Source organism: Leuresthes tenuis, unplaced genomic scaffold, assembly GCF_036924035.1.
Source record: "Leuresthes tenuis unplaced genomic scaffold, fLeuTen1.0.hap1 SCAF_21, whole genome shotgun sequence".
NCBI classification, from domain to species: domain Eukaryota; kingdom Metazoa; phylum Chordata; class Actinopteri; order Atheriniformes; family Atherinopsidae; genus Leuresthes; species Leuresthes tenuis.
In genome coordinates this window covers 16450161-16464710 of record NW_027325375.1, presented here as the reverse complement: position 1 = coordinate 16464710, position 14550 = coordinate 16450161, and the positions used below count along the sequence as shown (strand labels likewise).

The following is a 14550-nucleotide window of genomic DNA, read 5'->3' as shown; positions in this document are numbered from 1 at the left end:
CATATTCTATTATGACAGTAACGGCAAAACCCAAGGAAAATTTGTCTGACTTGACAAGTTTCAGCGGATAATAAGGAGAGCAGAAACTGAAAGACGACAAAGATCTGATTGCAACGCTTTTCTTAAAGAGAGATGGCGTGAATCCCCATTGATTGTGTTTGACACCAGATTACAAGGTTCTTCTACGAGAATATCTTTTTGAATCTCCATAACTTGTATTTGACACCTTCCACACTTAGGCGTGATTGAGCTTCCAAGTTGATTTTCTGCATCCACAACAGAAATCAACCGGAGCCACTTGTGCCCACCAACTTTCAAGCTGTGACTGAGGTGAGGTGCGATAGACACCACATCAAAACATCTACCCCGTGTGAGGGTCGAGCTCACGACCTTGAAATTATGCCACTGAAACGCTGCCAACTGCACATCAGTCAGATTGCAATGCTTTTCTTAAAGAGAGATGGTTTGAATCCACATAAACTGTGTTTGACACCAGGTTGAAAGGCTTTTCTGAGGGAGTGATGTTTTTCGAATCCCAATAACTTGTATTTGACACCTTCCACAGTTGAGAGTCATTGAGCTTCAGAGTGGGCTTTCTGCAGCCACAACAGAGACCAACCAGAGCAACTTGTACCCACCAACTTTACAGCTGTAACTGAGGTGAAGTGCTATAGAGTCCCCATCAAAACATCTGCCCCGTGTGAGGGTCGAACTCACGACCTTGGGATGATGCCACTGATACGCTGCCTACTCCACATCAGTCAGGTTAAAACACTTTTCTAAAAGAGAGATGGTTCGAATCCCCAAAATGTGTGTTTGACACCAGATTGCAAGGTCGAACTCACGACCTTGAAATTATGCCTACTGCACATCAGTTAGATTGAATCCCCATAACTTGTGTTTGACACCAGATTGGAAGGCTTTTTTAAGAGAGTGATGTTTCGCATCCCCTTTACTTTTATTTGACAGCTTCCACAGTTTGGAGTGATAGACCTTCCGAATGGGCTTTCTGCAGCCACCACAGAGACAAATTTTGGCTGTACATTGACTGTAAATAAGTGAGATTGAAAGGCTTTTCTTCAAGAGAGATGGTTTGAATCCCCATAACTTGTGTTTGAGATTGGAAGGTTTTTCTAAGAGAGTGATGTTTCGAATCCCCGTAACTTGTATTTGACACCTTCCACAGATTGTAGTGATTGAGCTTCCAAGTTGACGTTCTGTAGATACAACAGAAAGCAATCAGAGCCACCAACTTTCCAGCTGTAAGTGAGGGGAAGCGCTATGGACACCACATGAAAACATGTGCCCCGTGTGAGGTTCGAGCTCACAACCTGACATGCTGCTTACTGCACATCAGTCAGTCTGCAGCGCTTTTCCAATAAAGAGATTGTTCGAATCTCCATAAATGATGTTAGACAGTAAGTTGCAAGATTTTTCTGAAGGAGAGATGGTTCGAATCCCCATAACTTGTGTTTTACACCTTCCACACTCTGGAGTGATTGACCTTCCCAGTGGGCTTTCTGCAGCTAACACAGAGAGCAACCGGAGGCACTTGTGGCCAGCAACTTTCCAGCTGTAACTGAGGGTAAGCGCTATTGACCCTTTAATCAAAATCAATGCCCCGTGTGAGGGTTGAACTCACGACCTTCAGATTATGAGACTGACGCGCTGCCTACTGCGCCAACGAGGCCTGAAAAGCTTGAAAATACATGTATTGTGAGGCTAGACTCACTTTCCCACACTGATTCATTAGTCCTGCAGACTTTGCTAAAAGTAGTCCTTCAAATGACCTGTTGTTTAGACTAAAGGTTAAACACTCAACTCACAAGTTTCTTCATCTGGCTTTTCTTCTCATTTTGAAAGTTTATGGAAAGTTGCAAAAGTGGTAGTTTCACGTTGGATAAACTAGATTGACTTGCCCCATGTCAGTCTATATCAAGAGAAGGAGAGTCTGCAAAGGTGCTTTTGTCACACTGCATATTCTATTATGACAGTAACGGCAAAACCCAAGGAAAATTTGTCTGACTTGACAAGTTTCAGCGGATAATAAGGAGAGCAGAAACTGAAAGACGACAAAGATCTGATTGCAACGCTTTTCTTAAAGAGAGATGGCGTGAATCCCCATTGATTGTGTTTGACACCAGATTACAAGGTTCTTCTACGAGAATATCTTTTTGAATCTCCATAACTTGAATTTGACACCTTCCACACTTAGGCGTGATTGAGCTTCCAAGTTGATTTTCTGCATCCACAACAGAAATCAACCGGAGCCACTTGTGCGCACCAACTTTCAAGCTGTGACTGAGGTGAGGTGCGATAGACACCACATCAAAACATCTACCCCGTGTGAGGGTCGAACTCACGACCTTGAAATTATGCCACTGAAACGCTGCCAACTGCACATCAGTCAGATTGCAATGCTTTTCTTAAAGAGAGATGGTTTGAATCCACATAAATTGTGTTTGACACCAGGTTGAAAGGCTTTTCTGAGGGAGTGATGTTTTTCGAATCCCAATAACTTGTATTTGACACCTTCCACAGTTGAGAGTCATTGAGCTTCAGAGTGGGCTTTCTGCAGCCACAACAGAGAGCAACCAGAGCAACTTGTACCCACCAACTTTACAGCTGTAACTGAGGTGAAGTGCTATAGAGTCCCCATCAAAACATCTGCCCCGTGTGAGGGTCGAACTCCCGACCTTGGGATGATGCCACTGATACGCTGCCTACTCCACATCAGTCAGGTTAAAACACTTTTCTAAAAGAGAGATGGTTCGAATCCCCAAAATGTGTGTTTGACACCAGATTGCAAGGTCGAACTCACGACCTTGAAATTATGCCTACTGCACATCAGTTAGATTGAATCCCCATAACTTGTGTTTGACACCAGATTGGAAGGCTTTTTTAAGAGAGTGATGTTTCGCATCCCCTTTACTTTTATTTGACAGCTTCCACAGTTTGGAGTGATAGACCTTCCGAATGGGCTTTCTGCAGCCACCACAGAGACAAATTTTGGCTGTACATTGACTGTAAATAAGTGAGATTGCAAGGCTTTTCTTCAAGAGAGATGGTTTGAATCCCCATAACTTGTGTTTGAGATTGGAAGGTTTTTCTAAGAGAGTGATGTTTCGAATCCCAATAACTTGTATTTGACACCTTCCACAGATTGGAGTGATTGAGCTTCCAAGTTGACGTTCTGTAGATACAACAGAAAGCAATCAGAGCCACTTGTGCCCACCAACTTTCCAGCTGTAAGTGAGGGGAAGTTTCAGCGGATAATAAGGAGAGCAGAAACTGAAAGACGACAAAGATCTGATTGCAACGCTTTTCTTAAAGAGAGATGGCGTGAATCCCCATTGATTGTGTTTGACACCAGATTACAAGGTTCTTCTACGAGAATATCTTTTTGAATCTCCATAACTTGTATTTGACACCTTCCACACTTAGGCGTGATTGAGCTTCCAAGTTGATTTTCTGCATCCACAACAGAAATCAACCGGAGCCACTTGTGCCCACCAACTTTCAAGCTGTGACTGAGGTGAGGTGCGATAGACACCACATCAAAACATCTACCCCGTGTGAGGGTCGAGCTCACGACCTTGAAATTATGCCACTGAAACGCTGCCAACTGCGCATCAGTCAGATTGCAATGCTTTTCTTAAAGAGAGATGGTTTGAATCCACATAAACTGTGTTTGACACCAGGTTGAAAGGCTTTTCTGAGGGAGTGATGTTTTTCGAATCCCAATAACTTGTATTTGACACCTTCCACAGTTGAGAGTCATTGAGCTTCAGAGTGGGCTTTCTGCAGCCACAACAGAGAGCAACCAGAGCAACTTGTACCCACCAACTTTACAGCTGTAACTGAGGTGAAGTGCTATAGAGTCCCCATCAAAACATCTGCCCCGTGTGAGGGTCGAACTCCCGACCTTGGGATGATGCCACTGATACGCTGCCTACTCCACATCAGTCAGGTTAAAACACTTTTCTAAAAGAGAGATGGTTCGAATCCCCAAAATGTGTGTTTGACACCAGATTGCAAGGTCGAACTCACGACCTTGAAATTATGCCTACTGCACATCAGTTAGATTGAATCCCCATAACTTGTGTTTGACACCAGATTGGAAGGCTTTTTTAAGAGAGTGATGTTTCGCATCCCCTTTACTTTTATTTGACAGCTTCCACAGTTTGGAGTGATAGACCTTCCGAATGGGCTTTCTGCAGCCACCACAGAGACAAATTTTGGCTGTACATTGACTGTAAATAAGTGAGATTGCAAGGCTTTTCTTCAAGAGAGATGGTTTGAATCCCCATAACTTGTGTTTGAGATTGGAAGGTTTTTCTAAGAGAGTGATGTTTCGAATCCCCATAACTTGTATTTGACACCTTCCACAGATTGGAGTGATTGAGCTTCCAAGTTGACGTTCTGTAGATACAACAGAAAGCAATCAGAGCCACTTGTGCCCACCAACTTTCCAGCTGTAAGTGAGGGGAAGCGCTATGGACACCACATGAAAACATCTGCCCCGTGTGAGGTTCGAGCTCACAACCTGACATGCTGCTTACTGCACATCAGTCAGTCTGCAGCGCTTTTCCAATAAAGAGATTGTTCGAATCTCCATAAATGATGTTAGACAGTAAGTTGCAAGATTTTTCTGAAGGAGAGATGGTTCGAATCCCCATAACTTGTGTTTTACACCTTCCACACTCTGGAGTGATTGACCTTCCCAGTGAGCTTTCTGCAGCTAACACAGAGAGCAACCGGAGGCACTTGTGGCCAGCAACTTTCCAGCTGTAACTGAGGGTAAGCGCTATTGACCCTTTAATCAAAATCAATGCCCGGTGTGAGGGTTGAACTCACGACCTTCAGATTATGAGACTGACGCGCTGCCTACTGCGCCAACGAGGCCTGAAAAGCTTGAAAATACATGTATTGTGAGGGTAGACTCACTTTCCCACACTGATTCATTAGTCCTGCGGACTTTGCTAAAAGTAGTCCTTCAAATGACCTGTTGTTTAGACTAAAGGTTAAACACTCAACTCACAAGTTTCTTCATCTGGCTTTTCTTCTCATTTTGAAAGTTTATGGAAAGTTGCAAAAGTGGTAGTTTCACGTTGGATAAACTAGATTGACTTGCCCCATGTCAGTCTATATCAAGAGAAGGAGAGTCTGCAAAGGTGCTTTTGTCACACTGCATATTCTATTATGACAGTAACGGCAAAACCCAAGGAAAATTTGTCTGACTTGACAAGTTTCAGCGGATAATAAGGAGAGCAGAAACTGAAAGACGACAAAGATCTGATTGCAACGCTTTTCTTAAAGAGAGATGGCGTGAATCCCCATTGATTGTGTTTGACACCAGATTACAAGGTTCTTCTACGAGAATATCTTTTTGAATCTCCATAACTTGTATTTGACACCTTCCACACTTAGGCGTGATTGAGCTTCCAAGTTGATTTTCTGCATCCACAACAGAAATCAACCGGAGCCACTTGTGCCCACCAACTTTCAAGCTGTGACTGAGGTGAGGTGCGATAGACACCACATCAAAACATCTACCCCGTGTGAGGGTCGAGCTCACGACCTTGAAATTATGCCACTGAAACGCTGCCAACTGCACATCAGTCAGATTGCAATGCTTTTCTTAAAGAGAGATGGTTTGAATCCACATAAACTGTGTTTGACACCAGGTTGAAAGGCTTTTCTGAGGGAGTGATGTTTTTCGAATCCCAATAACTTGTATTTGACACCTTCCACAGTTGAGAGTCATTGAGCTTCAGAGTGGGCTTTCTGCAGCCACAACAGAGAGCAACCAGAGCAACTTGTACCCACCAACTTTACAGCTGTAACTGAGGTGAAGTGCTATAGAGTCCCCATCAAAACATCTGCCCCGTGTGAGGGTCGAACTCCCGACCTTGGGATGATGCCACTGATACGCTGCCTACTCCACATCAGTCAGGTTAAAACACTTTTCTAAAAGAGAGATGGTTCGAATCCCCAAAATGTGTGTTTGACACCAGATTGCAAGGTCGAACTCACGACCTTGAAATTATGCCTACTGCACATCAGTTAGATTGAATCCCCATAACTTGTGTTTGACACCAGATTGGAAGGCTTTTTTAAGAGAGTGATGTTTCGCATCCCCTTTACTTTTATTTGACAGCTTCCACAGTTTGGAGTGATAGACCTTCCGAATGGGCTTTCTGCAGCCACCACAGAGACAAATTTTGGCTGTACATTGACTGTAAATAAGTGAGATTGAAAGGCTTTTCTTCAAGAGAGATGGTTTGAATCCCCATAACTTGTGTTTGAGATTGGAAGGTTTTTCTAAGAGAGTGATGTTTCGAATCCCCATAACTTGTATTTGACACCTTCCACAGATTGTAGTGATTGAGCTTCCAAGTTGACGTTCTGTAGATACAACAGAAAGCAATCAGAGCCACCAACTTTCCAGCTGTAAGTGAGGGGAAGCGCTATGGACACCACATGAAAACATCTGCCCCGTGTGAGGTTCGAGCTCACAACCTGACATGCTGCTTACTGCACATCAGTCAGTCTGCAGCGCTTTTCCAATAAAGAGATTGTTCGAATCTCCATAAATGATGTTAGACAGTAAGTTGCAAGATTTTTCTGAAGGAGAGATGGTTCGAATCCCCATAACTTGTGTTTTACACCTTCCACACTCTGGAGTGATTGACCTTCCCAGTGGGCTTTCTGCAGCTAACACAGAGAGCAACCGGAGGCACTTGTGGCCAGCAACTTTCCAGCTGTAACTGAGGGTAAGCGCTATTGACCCTTTAATCAAAATCAATGCCCCGTGTGAGGGTTGAACTCACGACCTTCAGATTATGAGACTGACGCGCTGCCTACTGCGCCAACGAGGCCTGAAAAGCTTGAAAATACATGTATTGTGAGGGTAGACTCACTTTCCCACACTGATTCATTAGTCCTGCAGACTTTGCTAAAAGTAGTCCTTCAAATGACCTGTTGTTTAGACTAAAGGTTAAACACTCAACTCACAAGTTTCTTCATCTGGCTTTTCTTCTCATTTTGAAAGTTTATGGAAAGTTGCAAAAGTGGTAGTTTCACGTTGGATAAACTAGATTGACTTGCCCCATGTCAGTCTATATCAAGAGAAGGAGAGTCTGCAAAGGTGCTTTTGTCACACTGCATATTCTATTATGACAGTAACGGCAAAACCCAAGGAAAATTTGTCTGACTTGACAAGTTTCAGCGGATAATAAGGAGAGCAGAAACTGAAAGACGACAAAGATCTGATTGCAACGCTTTTCTTAAAGAGAGATGGCGTGAATCCCCATTGATTGTGTTTGACACCAGATTACAAGGTTCTTCTACGAGAATATCTTTTTGAATCTCCATAACTTGAATTTGACACCTTCCACACTTAGGCGTGATTGAGCTTCCAAGTTGATTTTCTGCATCCACAACAGAAATCAACCGGAGCCACTTGTGCGCACCAACTTTCAAGCTGTGACTGAGGTGAGGTGCGATAGACACCACATCAAAACATCTACCCCGTGTGAGGGTCGAACTCACGACCTTGAAATTATGCCACTGAAACGCTGCCAACTGCACATCAGTCAGATTGCAATGCTTTTCTTAAAGAGAGATGGTTTGAATCCACATAAATTGTGTTTGACACCAGGTTGAAAGGCTTTTCTGAGGGAGTGATGTTTTTCGAATCCCAATAACTTGTATTTGACACCTTCCACAGTTGAGAGTCATTGAGCTTCAGAGTGGGCTTTCTGCAGCCACAACAGAGAGCAACCAGAGCAACTTGTACCCACCAACTTTACAGCTGTAACTGAGGTGAAGTGCTATAGAGTCCCCATCAAAACATCTGCCCCGTGTGAGGGTCGAACTCCCGACCTTGGGATGATGCCACTGATACGCTGCCTACTCCACATCAGTCAGGTTAAAACACTTTTCTAAAAGAGAGATGGTTCGAATCCCCAAAATGTGTGTTTGACACCAGATTGCAAGGTCGAACTCACGACCTTGAAATTATGCCTACTGCACATCAGTTAGATTGAATCCCCATAACTTGTGTTTGACACCAGATTGGAAGGCTTTTTTAAGAGAGTGATGTTTCGCATCCCCTTTACTTTTATTTGACAGCTTCCACAGTTTGGAGTGATAGACCTTCCGAATGGGCTTTCTGCAGCCACCACAGAGACAAATTTTGGCTGTACATTGACTGTAAATAAGTGAGATTGCAAGGCTTTTCTTCAAGAGAGATGGTTTGAATCCCCATAACTTGTGTTTGAGATTGGAAGGTTTTTCTAAGAGAGTGATGTTTCGAATCCCAATAACTTGTATTTGACACCTTCCACAGATTGGAGTGATTGAGCTTCCAAGTTGACGTTCTGTAGATACAACAGAAAGCAATCAGAGCCACTTGTGCCCACCAACTTTCCAGCTGTAAGTGAGGGGAAGTTTCAGCGGATAATAAGGAGAGCAGAAACTGAAAGACGACAAAGATCTGATTGCAACGCTTTTCTTAAAGAGAGATGGCGTGAATCCCCATTGATTGTGTTTGACACCAGATTACAAGGTTCTTCTACGAGAATATCTTTTTGAATCTCCATAACTTGTATTTGACACCTTCCACACTTAGGCGTGATTGAGCTTCCAAGTTGATTTTCTGCATCCACAACAGAAATCAACCGGAGCCACTTGTGCCCACCAACTTTCAAGCTGTGACTGAGGTGAGGTGCGATAGACACCACATCAAAACATCTACCCCGTGTGAGGGTCGAGCTCACGACCTTGAAATTATGCCACTGAAACGCTGCCAACTGCGCATCAGTCAGATTGCAATGCTTTTCTTAAAGAGAGATGGTTTGAATCCACATAAACTGTGTTTGACACCAGGTTGAAAGGCTTTTCTGAGGGAGTGATGTTTTTCGAATCCCAATAACTTGTATTTGACACCTTCCACAGTTGAGAGTCATTGAGCTTCAGAGTGGGCTTTCTGCAGCCACAACAGAGAGCAACCAGAGCAACTTGTACCCACCAACTTTACAGCTGTAACTGAGGTGAAGTGCTATAGAGTCCCCATCAAAACATCTGCCCCGTGTGAGGGTCGAACTCCCGACCTTGGGATGATGCCACTGATACGCTGCCTACTCCACATCAGTCAGGTTAAAACACTTTTCTAAAAGAGAGATGGTTCGAATCCCCAAAATGTGTGTTTGACACCAGATTGCAAGGTCGAACTCACGACCTTGAAATTATGCCTACTGCACATCAGTTAGATTGAATCCCCATAACTTGTGTTTGACACCAGATTGGAAGGCTTTTTTAAGAGAGTGATGTTTCGCATCCCCTTTACTTTTATTTGACAGCTTCCACAGTTTGGAGTGATAGACCTTCCGAATGGGCTTTCTGCAGCCACCACAGAGACAAATTTTGGCTGTACATTGACTGTAAATAAGTGAGATTGCAAGGCTTTTCTTCAAGAGAGATGGTTTGAATCCCCATAACTTGTGTTTGAGATTGGAAGGTTTTTCTAAGAGAGTGATGTTTCGAATCCCCATAACTTGTATTTGACACCTTCCACAGATTGGAGTGATTGAGCTTCCAAGTTGACGTTCTGTAGATACAACAGAAAGCAATCAGAGCCACTTGTGCCCACCAACTTTCCAGCTGTAAGTGAGGGGAAGCGCTATGGACACCACATCAAAACATCTGCCCCGTGTGAGGTTCGAGCTCACAACCTGACATGCTGCTTACTGCACATCAGTCAGTCTGCAGCGCTTTTCCAATAAAGAGATTGTTCGAATCTCCATAAATGATGTTAGACAGTAAGTTGCAAGATTTTTCTGAAGGAGAGATGGTTCGAATCCCCATAACTTGTGTTTTACACCTTCCACACTCTGGAGTGATTGACCTTCCCAGTGGGCTTTCTGCAGCTAACACAGAGAGCAACCGGAGGCACTTGTGGCCAGCAACTTTCCAGCTGTAACTGAGGGTAAGCGCTATTGACCCTTTAATCAAAATATTGCCCGGTGCGAGGGTTGAACTCACGACCTTCAGATTATGAGACTGACGCGCTGCCTACTGCGCCAACGAGGCCTGAAAAGCTTGAAAATACATGTATTGTGAGGGTAGACTCACTTTCCCACACTGATTCATTAGTCCTGCAGACTTTGCTAAAAGTAGTCCTTCAAATGACCTGTTGTTTAGACTAAAGGTTAAACACTCAACTCACAAGTTTCTTCATCTGGCTTTTCTTCTCATTTTGAAAGTTTATGGAAAGTTGCAAAAGTGGTAGTTTCACGTTGGATAAACTAGATTGACTTGCCCCATGTCAGTCTATATCAAGAGAAGGAGAGTCTGCAAAGGTGCTTTTGTCACACTGCATATTCTATTATGACAGTAACGGCAAAACCCAAGGAAAATTTGTCTGACTTGACAAGTTTCAGCGGATAATAAGGAGAGCAGAAACTGAAAGACGACAAAGATCTGATTGCAACGCTTTTCTTAAAGAGAGATGGCGTGAATCCCCATTGATTGTGTTTGACACCAGATTACAAGGTTCTTCTACGAGAATATCTTTTTGAATCTCCATAACTTGTATTTGACACCTTCCACACTTAGGCGTGATTGAGCTTCCAAGTTGATTTTCTGCATCCACAACAGAAATCAACCGGAGCCACTTGTGCCCACCAACTTTCAAGCTGTGACTGAGGTGAGGTGCGATAGACACCACATCAAAACATCTACCCCGTGTGAGGGTCGAGCTCACGACCTTGAAATTATGCCACTGAAACGCTGCCAACTGCACATCAGTCAGATTGCAATGCTTTTCTTAAAGAGAGATGGTTTGAATCCACATAAACTGTGTTTGACACCAGGTTGAAAGGCTTTTCTGAGGGAGTGATGTTTTTCGAATCCCAATAACTTGTATTTGACACCTTCCACAGTTGAGAGTCATTGAGCTTCAGAGTGGGCTTTCTGCAGCCACAACAGAGAGCAACCAGAGCAACTTGTACCCACCAACTTTACAGCTGTAACTGAGGTGAAGTGCTATAGAGTCCCCATCAAAACATCTGCCCCGTGTGAGGGTCGAACTCACGACCTTGGGATGATGCCACTGATACGCTGCCTACTCCACATCAGTCAGGTTAAAACACTTTTCTAAAAGAGAGATGGTTCGAATCCCCAAAATGTGTGTTTGACACCAGATTGCAAGGTCGAACTCACGACCTTGAAATTATGCCTACTGCACATCAGTTAGATTGAATCCCCATAACTTGTGTTTGACACCAGATTGGAAGGCTTTTTTAAGAGAGTGATGTTTCGCATCCCCTTTACTTTTATTTGACAGCTTCCACAGTTTGGAGTGATAGACCTTCCGAATGGGCTTTCTGCAGCCACCACAGAGACAAATTTTGGCTGTACATTGACTGTAAATAAGTGAGATTGCAAGGCTTTTCTTCAAGAGAGATGGTTTGAATCCCCATAACTTGTGTTTGAGATTGGAAGGTTTTTCTAAGAGAGTGATGTTTCGAATCCCCATAACTTGTATTTGACACCTTCCACAGATTGGAGTGATTGAGCTTCCAAGTTGACGTTCTGTAGATACAACAGAAAGCAATCAGAGCCACTTGTGCCCACCAACTTTCCAGCTGTAAGTGAGGGGAAGCGCTATGGACACCACATGAAAACATCTGCCCCGTGTGAGGTTCGAGCTCACAACCTGACATGCTGCTTACTGCACATCAGTCAGTCTGCAGCGCTTTTCCAATAAAGAGATTGTTCGAATCTCCATAAATGATGTTAGACAGTAAGTTGCAAGATTTTTCTGAAGGAGAGATGGTTCGAATCCCCATAACTTGTGTTTTACACCTTCCACACTCTGGAGTGATTGACCTTCCCAGTGAGCTTTCTGCAGCTAACACAGAGAGCAACCGGAGGCACTTGTGGCCAGCAACTTTCCAGCTGTAACTGAGGGTAAGCGCTATTGACCCTTTAATCAAAAATCAATGCCCGGTGTGAGGGTTGAACTCACGACCTTCAGATTATGAGACTGACGCGCTGCCTACTGCGCCAACGAGGCCTGAAAAGCTTGAAAATACATGTATTGTGAGGGTAGACTCACTTTCCCACACTGATTTATTAGTCCTGCAGACTTTGCTAAAAGTAGTCCTTCAAATGACCTGTTGTTTAGACTAAAGGTTAAACACTCAACTCACAAGTTTCTTCATCTGGCTTTTCTTCTCATTTTGAAAGTTTATGGAAAGTTGCAAAAGTGGTAGTTTCACGTTGGATAAACTAGATTGACTTGCCCCATGTCAGTCTATATCAAGAGAAGGAGAGTCTGCAAAGGTGCTTTTGTCACACTGCATATTCTATTATGACAGTAACGGCAAAACCCAAGGAAAATTTGTCTGACTTGACAAGTTTCAGCGGATAATAAGGAGAGCAGAAACTGAAAGACGACAAAGATCTGATTGCAACGCTTTTCTTAAAGAGAGATGGCGTGAATCCCCATTGATTGTGTTTGACACCAGATTACAAGGTTCTTCTACGAGAATATCTTTTTGAATCTCCATAACTTGTATTTGACACCTTCCACACTTAGGCGTGATTGAGCTTCCAAGTTGATTTTCTGCATCCACAACAGAAATCAACCGGAGCCACTTGTGCCCACCAACTTTCAAGCTGTGACTGAGGTGAGGTGCGATAGACACCACATCAAAACATCTACCCCGTGTGAGGGTCGAGCTCACGACCTTGAAATTATGCCACTGAAACGCTGCCAACTGCACATCAGTCAGATTGCAATGCTTTTCTTAAAGAGAGATGGTTTGAATCCACATAAACTGTGTTTGACACCAGGTTGAAAGGCTTTTCTGAGGGAGTGATGTTTTTCGAATCCCAATAACTTGTATTTGACACCTTCCACAGTTGAGAGTCATTGAGCTTCAGAGTGGGCTTTCTGCAGCCACAACAGAGAGCAACCAGAGCAACTTGTACCCACCAACTTTACAGCTGTAACTGAGGTGAAGTGCTATAGAGCCCCCATCAAAACATCTGCCCCGTGTGAGGGTCGAACTCCCGACCTTGGGATGATGCCACTGATACGCTGCCTACTCCACATCAGTCAGGTTAAAACACTTTTCTAAAAGAGAGATGGTTCGAATCCCCAAAATGTGTGTTTGACACCAGATTGCAAGGTCGAACTCACGACCTTGAAATTATGCCTACTGCACATCAGTTAGATTGAATCCCCCATAACTTGTGTTTGACACCAGATTGGAAGGCTTTTTTAAGAGAGTGATGTTTCGCATCCCCTTTACTTTTATTTGACAGCTTCCACAGTTTGGAGTGATAGACCTTCCGAATGGGCTTTCTGCAGCCACCACAGAGACAAATTTTGGCTGTACATTGACTGTAAATAAGTGAGATTGCAAGGCTTTTCTTCAAGAGAGATGGTTTGAATCCCCATAACTTGTGTTTGAGATTGGAAGGTTTTTCTAAGAGAGTGATGTTTCGATTCCCAATAACTTGTATTTGACACCTTCCACAGATTGGAGTGATTGAGCTTCCAAGTTGACGTTCTGTAGATACAACAGAAAGCAATCAGAGCCACTTGTGCCCACCAACTTTCCAGCTGTAAGTGAGGGGAAGCGCTATGGACACCACATGAAAACATCTGCCCCGTGTGAGGTTCGAGCTCACAACCTGACATGCTGCTTACTGCACATCAGTCAGTCTGCAGCGCTTTTCCAATAAAGAGATTGTTCGAATCTCCATAAATGATGTTAGACAGTAAGTTGCAAGATTTTTCTGAAGGAGAGATGGTTCGAATCCCCATAACTTGTGTTTGACACCTTCCACACTCTGGAGTGATTGACCTTCCCAGTGGGCTTTCTGCAGCTAACACAGAGAGCAACCGGAGGCACTTGTGGCCAGCAACTTTCCAGCTGTAACTGAGGGTAAGCGCTATTGACCCTTTAATCAAAATCAATGCCCTGTGTGAGGGTTGAACTCACGACCTTCAGATTATGAGACTGACGCGCTGCCTACTGCGCCAACGAGGCCTGAAAAGCTTGAAAATACATGTATTGTGAGGGTAGACTCACTTTCCCACACTGATTCATTAGTCCTGCAGACTTTGCTAAAAGTAGTCCTTCAAATGACCTGTTGTTTAGACTAAAGGTTAAACACTCAACTCACAAGTTTCTTCATCTGGCTTTTCTTCTCATTTTGAAAGTTTATGGAAAGTTGCAAAAGTGGTAGTTTCACGTTGGATAAACTAGATTGACTTGCCCCATGTCAGTCTATATCAAGAGAAGGAGAGTCTGCAAAGGTGCTTTTGTCACACTGCATATTCTATTATGACAGTAACGGCAAAACCCAAGGAAAATTTGTCTGACTTGACAAGTTTCAGCGGATAATAAGGAGAGCAGAAACTGAAAGACGACAAAGATCTGATTGCAACGCTTTTCTTAAAGAGAGATGGCGTGAATCCCCATTGATTGTGTTTGACACCAGATTACAAGGTTCTTCTACGAGAATATC

The 14550-nt window shown here is 43.6% G+C and overlaps 6 non-coding genes across 6 annotated transcripts; all 6 read right to left on the bottom strand.

Moving 5' to 3' along the window:
• Positions 1-1617: 1617 nt before the first annotated feature.
• trnam-cau (transfer RNA methionine (anticodon CAU)) lies at positions 1618-1690 on the bottom strand. The gene has a single exon. It is a non-coding gene; the product is annotated as a tRNA-Met (tRNA).
• A 3142-nt stretch (positions 1691-4832) lies between these two features.
• On the bottom strand, positions 4833-4905 carry trnam-cau (transfer RNA methionine (anticodon CAU)). Its single transcript has one exon. It is a non-coding gene; the product is annotated as a tRNA-Met (tRNA).
• A 1903-nt stretch (positions 4906-6808) lies between these two features.
• Positions 6809-6881, bottom strand: trnam-cau (transfer RNA methionine (anticodon CAU)). The gene has a single exon. It is a non-coding gene; the product is annotated as a tRNA-Met (tRNA).
• A 3141-nt stretch (positions 6882-10022) lies between these two features.
• trnam-cau (transfer RNA methionine (anticodon CAU)) lies at positions 10023-10095 on the bottom strand. The gene has a single exon. It is a non-coding gene; the product is annotated as a tRNA-Met (tRNA).
• Positions 10096-12009: 1914 nt separating this feature from the next.
• On the bottom strand, positions 12010-12082 carry trnam-cau (transfer RNA methionine (anticodon CAU)). The gene has a single exon. It is a non-coding gene; the product is annotated as a tRNA-Met (tRNA).
• Positions 12083-13996: 1914 nt separating this feature from the next.
• Positions 13997-14069, bottom strand: trnam-cau (transfer RNA methionine (anticodon CAU)). The gene has a single exon. It is a non-coding gene; the product is annotated as a tRNA-Met (tRNA).
• Between the last annotated feature and the right edge of the window lie 481 nt (positions 14070-14550).